Source organism: Rhinopithecus bieti, unplaced genomic scaffold, assembly GCF_001698545.2.
Source record: "Rhinopithecus bieti isolate Rb0 unplaced genomic scaffold, ASM169854v2 scaffold_14665, whole genome shotgun sequence".
Taxonomy (NCBI): Eukaryota; Metazoa; Chordata; class Mammalia; order Primates; family Cercopithecidae; genus Rhinopithecus; species Rhinopithecus bieti.
In genome coordinates, this window is record NW_016808467.1 from 644,720 (window position 1) to 655,093 (window position 10,374).

General features: G+C 38.6%; 1 pseudogene across 1 annotated transcript; it reads left to right on the plus strand.

Annotated features, from left to right (window-relative positions):
- Positions 1-5,311: 5,311 nt before the first annotated feature.
- On the plus strand, positions 5,312-6,256 carry LOC108538575 (60S ribosomal protein L15 pseudogene; annotated as a pseudogene). The gene has a single exon (XR_001888119.1). The product of XR_001888119.1 is annotated as a 60S ribosomal protein L15 pseudogene (transcript).
- The last annotated feature ends 4,118 nt before the right edge of the window (positions 6,257-10,374 follow it).

Consider the following 10,374-nt stretch of genomic DNA (forward strand, 5'->3'; position numbering starts at 1 on the left):
GGAGGATTTTTATTAGGATGGAAATATCTGCAACATCTAGCCATCTAAATGTGCATTGCATCTCTTGGGGAGTGTCTGGAGTGCCTGCCACGTGCTCATTCTCAGAAGGAGCAGCATTGAATTGCATGTGAAAGAAATTGTGGAAAACGTTCCTTTTGGAGTTTAAAATTTTGTGACACTCCCAAATTCCATTGAAGACAGAAGAAAGATTATATAAATTTATGAAACAAAATATGTTTGAATTTATCCCATGTCTAACAACATAAATATGAGGTAAAAAAAAATCCGTATGTCTCCCAAAATGCATTTCTGTAACAAACACTAGTTGGGAAAGAATGTGACCCTTCTAGGATTCTAGTCCAGACACTTATTGTAAAATAGGGTAATCAGATGTATTGCAAATTCTCAAATTCTTTGGGGTACAGTTGAGTTGTGGTTTTTAGTTAAAATGTTCAGTGGAATGCTGAGATGAATTCTGTCCTCTATCTTTCTGTCAGCAAGAGGTTTCCCACCATGTGTATTGGAACTAGGCCTGTTATTCTTATTAATTCTTTTGCTAGTACAGTAGCACTATGTTAATTCTGACAGGCTGGTCAGGGTCATATTTGTTTCTAGCCAAGTGCATTTTTTGATTCTCAGGCAGTAGACAAATGGGAAACTGGAGAAGAATGGTGTTATAGCTGCCTTTCATTTAATTTTCATTATTGTTAGGTATTTACATCCATTAGCATGTGTGGTCCCCAGAATATGTAATTGTACATTGGATGCTGTGCTATTCTTTTATGGTCTGCAGGAGAACACATAGTTATGGAAAATATGATATAATTCTTCATGCCCTAGTGGGGGGAACAGTGAAACTCACATAGAAGTGAAACTTCATATTTTTCAAGTGAAACTTACATAGAAGCTTAACATATAAAAAAGGTAAAAGTGAAGCTGTTCTATTAGATCCAAGGAGATAGAGGGGTCTGCTGTGTCTACTTGACTTTCTTTCCTTGTGTTGTCCTAAGAAAAATTTTTTCCTAAGTAAATCACAGTATCTTGAAAGCAAGTGAAATCGCTGAGGTTAATGTTGACAATATTACTTGTTTACTTATGATTAAGTAGAAAACATTATTTATTTATGTTAACAATATGATTTAGTCATTTAACAAATATATATTGAAAGCCCAGTATGTGCCAGACTCATTCTGAAGATGATGATAGCACAGTAATAAATAATCATTGAAAATGTATTGCATTTATCAGGGTTAAATAATCTCAATTCTCTTAATCCTATTAGAGAAGTACTATTAACATCTTAATTTTACAGTTGAAATAACTAAGGCTTAGAGGAGTTAAGTACTGTGTTTGAGGTCCCATGAGTAGCAAATCAGAGAGCTGGAGATTTTTACTCTAGTAGTTTGATTCTAATCCCAAACTCTTAGACATCATGCTCCCTATAATATCAAACACTGATTAAAGGCTTACTATGCTCCAGGCTAAGCACTCTTATATATATTCTCTTTTAATTCTCTCAGTATTCTTTTGTGCAGACATTATTGTCATTACCCCCAATTTTATGTTTAAGGAAACTGAAGCAAACAAAAAATTAAATAATCTCCCTAAGGTCACATATCAGGTAATGGCAGAGTTAAGATATAAACCCCAAAAGCATATATATGTTCTTAAATATGATTCTTTAACAAACAAGAATAGTCCATGGTCTTAGGAAGCTTATAGTAGGTCTAGTTTAGATATAGACATGCAAATTAAAATTTTGTCATAGAAAGACCATATCCTCAATGGAAGTGTAGGCAAAAATTTTAGAAAATGTTAGTCTTAGCCTAGTGCCCTACTGGCTCTCTCCTTATCTTTAACCTATGAAAAACATTTATGGATACCCTTTCACCATCTCTAGGATTCCTCTATGTTCTGTCTCCCACCCTTCACTTAAAGCTTTGGCTAGGTTTTGGCTTGTTTTGTCTTGTTTGGTTCTCCTCATATTGGTTTGTACCCACATTTCACTCTTTGCCTATGTCTCAGAAATACACGTACTTTAACAATCCGCCTGCTCTTAGGAGCCTGCTGCAACTTTTCTCTCCCTCTCTGACCTCTCTGCAAATGCATGTTCTGTAGCCTGCTCCTGTGCTATACCCTTTCCTTGGATGAAACACTCCACCCTGGGACAGCAATTTGAGTAAGCTTTCTGACTGGGCTGTTGCTTCTCAGAGCAATGGACCAACAACATAGTTATCCTCTGGGAGCTTGTAAGAAATGCAGAATCTTTGGCCTCACCTTAGACCTACTAATGAGTCTGAATCTCAGTAAGATCCCAGGAGATTTGTATCCTTGAGAGGCACTGGACTAGGAGGTGAGATCTTACTGGAGAGTGGAGGGAGTTCACGTTCATTTGGCGCTGTCAGTGAAGCTCTCACAGTGGAGAGCCACTGTGTTTTTTCAATGATTTTAGAGGAATGAATAGGGGTTTTCCAAGGAGGCGAAGGAGAAATTTTATGATGGGAAAATAGTACGTGCAAAGACATAATTGGGGAACTATTAGTTCCATTTTTTTTTTTTTTTTTTTTTTTTTTCCTGTAGCATAACACGTGAAAGAGAGAAGTGCACATAGTGGTTTTAAAACATGGTTACAAATTCTTTGACACTCCTGTAATCAAGGGTCCCATGAATCTGAGTGGGCTTGTGACTGCCTTGTCCCATAGAGTGTGGTAGAAGTGATATTACTTCCAAAGCTAAACTGTAAAAGGCCCTGCAGTTTTGACTTGCTCATAGAACCCTGTGCTGTCATATAGGATGTTTAAATAAACTGAGGCTGTTATGCTCATATGCATTAGAATTCATTGAAGCATTTAAAATAGGGAAATAGGATATTTGCAAGACAATTGGCAAGGTAAATTAGTTAAAAAGCTATTTCAGGATGTTAGAGGGAAATTAGTTATAAGGCTTTAGACTAGGGAAGTGTTCGTTTGAATGAAGAGAGTAAATGTGAAAATTGACTTAGGAAATAAAATTTGCAGGACTTGAGGTTAAGGCAAAATATTATTTTATTTGGATAAATGGATCATGAGTTTTTTTTTATTTTTTATTTTTTATTTTTTTGAGACAGAGTCTCACTCTGTCACCTAGGCTGGAGTGCAGTAGTATGATCTTGGCTCATTGCAATCTCAGTCTCCCAGGTTCAAGCAATTCTCATGCCTCAACACCTGGAATAGCTGGGATTACAGGCATTTGTCACTACACCCGGCTAATTTTTGTATTTTTAGTAAAGGCTGGGTTTCACCATGTTGACCAGGCTGGTCTCAAACTCCTGACCTCAAGTGATCTGCCCGCCTAGGCCCCCAAAGTGTTGGGATTACAGGCGTGAGCCCGGCCAGTATTGTCATTTATCAAAATAGGGAACACAGGAAGAGAGGGAGATGCTTCGTCGGAAGAGAATGAGTATGTTTCAGAACACATTCAGTTAGATGTATAGACAACAGTTGGGTTTTGATTGGGACTAATTAATGCATAGGTCACAATATAAAATGTATTCTCTCCTTGATGCCAATTCTGAACAATTGCTGGTGGCTGTCTGGAAGGTTGAGTTGAGGATTCTCAGGGTGGTTTTGGCTTGATGGGAGGAAGAGGAATTATCAGTGACTGATGTTTGTCTGAAGCCAGCCCAAGTAATGTGATCATTGGTCTAATGTATATTTTCCCACTTTGATGTTATGGTATGAGGTGTTGAGAAGTGATTCTATTTAGAAGTAGTGATAATCAAATGGAGGTACCATGGGGAACACCAACTTTTATTTCTTATGAAACCTTCCAGTACTTTGTAGTATGATGAAGTCTGCAAATAGGTTTATCTAACCCATCACCATTCATGGAATGATGTTATGTGAGGACCAACCCACTATGGTCCTGGAGAATTTGGCAATGATGATGGAGTAGGCTTCCTCGCATGTGAAAGCAATAGGAAGAAGTAGAATCATGAGTTATAGAATTGGAAAGAAATGTGTTTTGTCATTCCAGCCGTCTCATTTTACTGAGAAGGAGATCGAAGCTTGAGATATGCCTTGCTTGAGATCACTTAGCTATATAAGCTTTGCAATCACTTTCAAATCTATATAATTTGATGTAAATTTTTCTTATTAGGGACAGCCAGAACAGGAAGCCAGTCTAACTGTACTGTGATGACATTGGCTTATGATGAACTGGATTGATTGCACAGCAGATAGAAACTACTATGTAACTGCCCAGGGTGAAGCAAGGATTCATCCCACATTGAGGAAATATATTCCCACCCATGACTCTCAGAAGCTGGTCTTCTGCTCGCTGTTGAGCCCAGAAGATACCTTCAAATTTTCAGGAAAGAAGAGATGACTGGGAGAGTTTCCAGAATGGTGGTTTTTGTAACATCTGTAGCCTCAGAACTTAAGAAGAGCAAGCATAAAATGTGTTTTTGCAAATGTTTTCATGGATTTAAGACCTAAGCTGTTGAACAGATTGTCTTGCTTAAGAAATATGACTTATTTTAGCTGACAAGATGGATTTTATGAACTGATTGATCCCAGCTGCCAATTGTCAAAGCCAGAGGATGTTCCAAATTGGCAGTCCCCAAAGACCTGGAGTGGATTGATTTAAGGTGGGGAAAGGAGGATTTGGAGGTGGAGAAAATAGAGTTTTATAAAACTAAAGTGATTTTGAAACTATTTGAAACACAAATATCCATTAGAACACAAAACAATTAAAATAGTTCAAGCTTCATTCTACTTTGTGAGCTGTTCTAATACCTTCTAAGGTTGTAGGGTGCCCTCTTCACCTTTTGTTTGCTTCTCATTGGACTTTTACTAGTAAATAGCACAAAGGATAGAGATATATATCCAAGATTTTGTGTATGTGTAAAATCTTCACAGCTTCAAAGTTTGAATTGTGTACTTTCTGAAGAAGGAACTATGTTTCGAGTTCATGAAATTATTCTCTTTATTTTGACAGATTACCAAGCATCTACATTTTAAGAAAGACATGGTGAGGCCTTTTGCTTGGATAGATTCTTGAGATGGTAAATGAGGCAGCTGTTTGAAATTCAATTTTTAAATTTTATTGTGATATCTAAGTCTATCTTTGAGCACATTATTGATATTAACATGCTAATAATGCTGTTAATAATACCACCTATTGGCTAGGCAGCTTTAGCTCTTTGTGCCTTATATCCCATGATGGTACTTATCTCATGGAGTTGTAAAGATAAAATGAGTTAACCCATGCAAAGTGCTTAGAATAATGCTGGTTTCATAATTAATGCTTTAAAAGGGTTAAAACAGGGAGTACAGCTCTTTCCTTTCCGTCTGGCGGCAGCCATCAGGTAAGCCAAGATGGGTGCATACAAGTACATCCAGGAGCTATGGAGAAAGAAGCAGTCTGATGTCATGCGCTTTCTTCTGAGGGTCCGCTGCTGGCAGTACCGCCAGCTCTCTGCTCTCCACAGGGCTCCCCGCCCCACCCGGCCTGATAAAGCACACCGACTGGGCTACAAGGCCAAGCAAGGTTACGTTATATATAGGATTCGTGTTCGCCGTGGTGGCCGAAAACGCCCAGTTCCTAAGGGTGCAACTTACGGCAAGCCTGTCCATCATGGTGTTAACCAGCTAAAGTTTGCTCGAAGCCTTCAGTCCGTTGCAGAGGAGCGAGCTGGACGCCACTGTGGGGCTCTGAGAGTCCTGAATTCTTACTGGGTTGGAGAAGATTCCACATACAAATTTTTTGAGGTTATCCTCATTGATCCATTCCATAAAGCTATCAGAAGAAATCCTGACACCCAGTGGATCACCAAACCAGTCCACAAGCACAGGGAGATGCGTGGGCTGACATCTGCAGGCCGAAAGAGCCGTGGCCTTGGAAAGGGCCATAAGTTCCACCATACTATTGGTGGTTCTCGCCGGGCAGCTTGGAGAAGGCGCAATACTCTCCAGCTCCACCGTTACCGCTAATATAAGTAAAGTTTGTAAAATTCATACCTAATAAACAATTTAGGACAGTCATGTCTGCTTACAGGTGTTATTTGTCTGTTAAAACTAGTCTGCAGATTGTTTCTTGAATGCTTTGTCAAATTAAGAAAGTTAAAGTGCAATAATGTTTGAAGACAATAAGTGGTGGTGTATCTTGTTTCTAATAAGATAAACTTTTTTGTCTTTGCTTTATCTTATTAGGGAGTTGTATGTCAGTGTATAAAACATACTGTGGTATAATAGGTTTAAAATAAATTCTTTAAGAGAAAAAAAGTGTTAAAATAATGACAAATTATAACAATGTGGGGATAATGCTATAGATGTTGCTGATCAAGTACCTAATAAGCTTCTCCATTAGCTGCTAAGGTGTAGGTTAGCCAAAAACATCATTTGTTGTTGTCCAGAGGTTCACATGCCTAGTCTTTTAAACAGTGTTTAGGAGAGATCATCTCTGATGGGTCAAATTGTATGATGAGATTACAAATGTATAGTTTATGCATATTGATATTTCCATTTGCAAGTGGGTTTTGTAGTTGAAGTTGCCATGGTACTGGGTTTCATTCAGGCACTGAATTTATGAGATGAAACTCTCATCATAGCATAAGCTTCCAAAGCACCAATTAGGCAACTAATTATTTGGATTGGTGATTTTTATCTGCCTTCTTATTGCTTAAAGGTAATGACCATCTCTCTTAATTTACATGGCCTCATTGGAAGAAAAGTCAAACACTTTTGACAATGAATTAGGTTAACAATGAGGGGCATTGTCAGCACTACTAAGCTAGATACTGTAAGTTCTAAAGGGAAAATACAAAATGACAGCTGACTTCTTTCACTTTCCTCAAAGAAAAGTTTCAGTGAAGGGGAAATCTTACCAAATATAATTGGACAATAAATATTTTAAGAAACCAAAGCATCTGGAGACCCATTTCCCAGAAGAAAGAAAGTACCCTGTATTAAGTGAGAGGTAGCATTATGTGAGTCAGTTAATATAAATAAATTAATGATTGACTATTAAAAGTTTATAATCTGAATTTTATTATTCAAAATATAACTAATAAAAATGAAAACATGATGTAATTAGGAGTATCATGACATAATCAGACAGGCATTGGTTCAAATTGTATTTAGTCACTTTTTAAACTTGTAACTTTGGGCTTATTACAAATGTCTTTGTATCTTATCATGTAGATAATATGTATTTGGTAGGGATTACTGTATTATTTGGAGTGAAGCAAAGTCAAATTCTGAGAATATGACTAAGTGTATTTTGTTATTTAAATATAATGTCTGGGCTCAGCTTAAGCTTACTCGAGCAGAGAAACCATAATACTTGGAACAGTCAAGGCAATATTTTAAATCCAAAACTTTCTAGTCTCCTCTTCCTTCCAGGAAAGGGTATTGTCAGGAATAGGAAAATCAAACCAATGAAGGGTTGTCTATGTCCATTGTTAAAGGGCTTAGATGGAATTATTTCTGATAGGCACCATCAAGAAGACCAGATGATTCTACTACCCTTTCCAAAAATATTTCATATAAGAAACATCAGAAGAAAACATAGTAAATCTACAAAAAGAAAGATTAGTTGTGTACTATGTACTAGCTATTATACCAAGTAATTTACATTTTGTGACTTTATTGAATGGATACTGTTATTAGCAATGTATAAGAGGTGAAGAAACAAAGGCTCAGAGGGATTAAGTTTCTAGGCTTACAGAGCTAGTAAGCTGCAGAATTAGGATTCAAACCTATGTTGGACTCTCTGCTATATTTGGGCATGCCAAATGATGGTTATTGTGTACTCAAATTTTAGATATTCAAAGAAAAGAAATCTACAGGTTGGAATGATCTGGTAAGTCTCAACCAAGGAGGTATGAAGTTATCTGTGTTCTGAAAAGCAAGTAGGAGGGTTTTTCAAGTGGGAGGATGGCAGGAGGATAAATACAGATGTGTGAAGCTTCACAGTACATTCTTGGATTAGTTAGTTGACCAGTTTGACTCAAAGAGATTATTCTGTAAGGTGAGCATTCGAAGATAAGATTTTCTTTTAAATAGTTTTATTACTGGGGGGTGGGGCCAAGATGGCTGACTAGAAGCAGTGGCCTTTACTAGAAGCAGTGGTGTTCATAGGCTCCCATTTTAAAAAACATAAGCATGTGAATCCTTCACCAGCAACCAGGGCATCCAGGTTCTCTCATCAACATTGGCTAGAAGGTTGGTATGACCCACGGAAAGAAGGAACAGTGTGGTGCAGCGGCCCACCTGAGAGCCACATGGGCAGGGGAACCCCCTCCCCGCAGCCAAGGGAGGTGGTGAGCGTGCTATCCAACTGGGGAAACTGTGCTTTTTCCATGGACTGTGCAACCCACGGATTGGAAGATCCCACTCATGAACCCACACCACTGGTGCTGAGCGTCCCAACCCTGGAATGTGCAGATTCTTACAGCCTCTCAGCTGGAATCTGCTTAAGCCTACCAAACTCCCAGGGGAAGGGGCGACCAGTGCTGGCTGCCACTGCCTACTGTCTAAGCCTTTTGAGCTCCTTGAGGGAGAGGCAGGAGCCAGCACAGGGACTGGAAACTGCCTAACACACTAAGCTCCCTGGGCAGGCAGAAGGGCAGCACCCATTTCAGTAGCTCTAGGCTGTGCTTTTTCTCCTGCTGGGGCCAGGGAGGCTGAACAGCCTGGTCCCATCACTCGTCCCCATAGCTCAACACAACTGCTGTGGCAGGCGCGGGCAGAGTGCCTCTTAAGGCCAAAACCTAACCCATCGTTCCTCATTGGGTGGGGCTTCCCTGCAGGATCTCCAATAACTATAGCCAGAGGCTCAGGTACAGAATTTGGATATCCCTGGGCCTGAGCCCCTGGATAATAACAATTAAAAGAGCTAGAGAGGCAAGAGTAAACTAATCCAAAAGCTAGCAGAAGACAAAAAATAACTAAGATCAGAGAAGAATTGAAGAAATAACTAAGATCAGAGAAGAAGGAGATAGAGACATGAAAAACCCTCCAAAAAGTCAGCAAATCCAGGAGCCAGTTTTTTGATAAAATTAACAAAATGGACAGAACACTAGTTAGACTAATAAGAAGAGAGAGAAGAATCAAATAGACACAATACAAAATGATAAAGGGGATATCACCGCTGATCTCACAGAAATACAAACTACCATCAGGGAATACTGTAAACACATCTACGCAAATAAACTAGAAAATTTAGAAGAAATGAATGAATTCCTAGAGACACAGACCCTACAAAGACTAAGCCAAGAAGAAGTCGAAACTCTGAATAAATCAATAACAAGCTCTGAAATTGAGGCAGTAATTAATAGCCTACCACCCAAAAAAGGCCCAGGACCAGATGGATTCACAGCTGAATTCTACCAGAAATACAAAGAGGAGGTGGTGCAGTTCCTTCTGAAATTATTCCAAACAATTGAAAAGGAGGGACTCCTCCCTAACTCATTTTATGAAGCCAGCATCATCCTGATATCAAAACCGGTAAGAGACACAACAACAACAAAAAAAGAATACTTCAGGACAATATCCCTGATGAACATTGATGTGAAAATCATCAATAAAATACTGGTAAACCGAATCCAGCAGCACATCAAAAAATTTATCCACCACAATCAACTTGTCTTCATCCCTGGGAAGCAAGGCTGGTTCAACATATGCAAATCAATAAACGTAATCCATCACATGAACAGAACCAAAGACAAAAACCACATGATTACCTCAATAGAAGGAGAAAAGGTCTTCGATAAAATTCAACATTGCTTCATGTTAAAAACTCTCAATAAATTAGGTATTGATGGAACATATCTCAAAATAAGAGCTATTTATGACACACTCAAAGCCAATATCAGTGAATGGGCAAAAACTGGAAACATTCTCTTTGAAAACTGGTACAAGACGAGGATGCCCTGTCTCACCACTGCTGTTTAACATAATATTGGAAACTCTGGCCATGACAGTCAGGCAAGAGAAAGAAATAAAGTGTATTCAAATAGGAATAGAGGAAATCAAGTTGACTCTGTTTGCAGATGACACGATTTTATATTTAGAAAACCCCATCATCTCAGCCCCAAAACTCCTTGAACTGATAAGCAACTTCAGCAAAGTCTCAGGATACAAAATCAATGTGCAGAAATCACAAGCATTCCTATACAGCAGTAACAGGCAAGCAGAAAGCCAAATCATGAATGAATGCCAATCACAATTGCTGCAAAGAGAATAAAATACTTAGGAATACAGCTAACAAAGGATGTGAAGGACCTCTTCAAGGAGAACTACAAACCACTGCTTAAGGAAATGAGAGGACATAAACACGTGGAAAAACATTCTGTCCTCATGGATAGGAAGAATCGATACCATGAAAATGGCC